Source organism: Morus notabilis, unplaced genomic scaffold (genome assembly GCF_000414095.1).
Source record: "Morus notabilis unplaced genomic scaffold, ASM41409v2 Scaffold446, whole genome shotgun sequence".
Taxonomy (NCBI): Eukaryota; Viridiplantae; Streptophyta; class Magnoliopsida; order Rosales; family Moraceae; genus Morus; species Morus notabilis.
The window spans coordinates 202,707-203,252 of NW_010364530.1; positions in this window are offsets into that span (position 1 = coordinate 202,707).

Sequence of the window (546 nt, forward strand, 5' to 3'; positions counted from 1 at the left end):
AATATTTTTTTATTACTATTAAATTTTTAATTTTATTAATAAAATAATAAATAATATAGTAATTAATTGTTTAGTTAAAGGTTAATTGTCAAAAATTAATTATATAACATATTAACAATCAAACAAGTAATAATAGGTTATTAAATAAATAATTAATAATTAATATACGAATCACATATATTATGTTAATTATAATCTATTACTTAGTAAATAGTTGATAAATGAAAAATAAATAATAATTGCTTACATGGATAAACTTCTCTATGCCAATGTCGTGGGAAGTCTAATGTACGCCATGGTACACGACTAGATCTGGCATACTCAGCATTGTGAGTGTAATGACTGAGAAAATTCCAGACTTTAAATAATACAATTTATTTATTTAAGCCAAGGATTTTCCTAGAAAATATTATGTGACTAAAGGATTTATGAAATCAATATATGTATTCCTAAATTCTGTAGCAGATTTCATGTTAAGTTCATGTTTTCGATCAAGTAAATTCGATCGATAAATTCTTGCCGTACTTTAAGGCGGAATAATTTTCA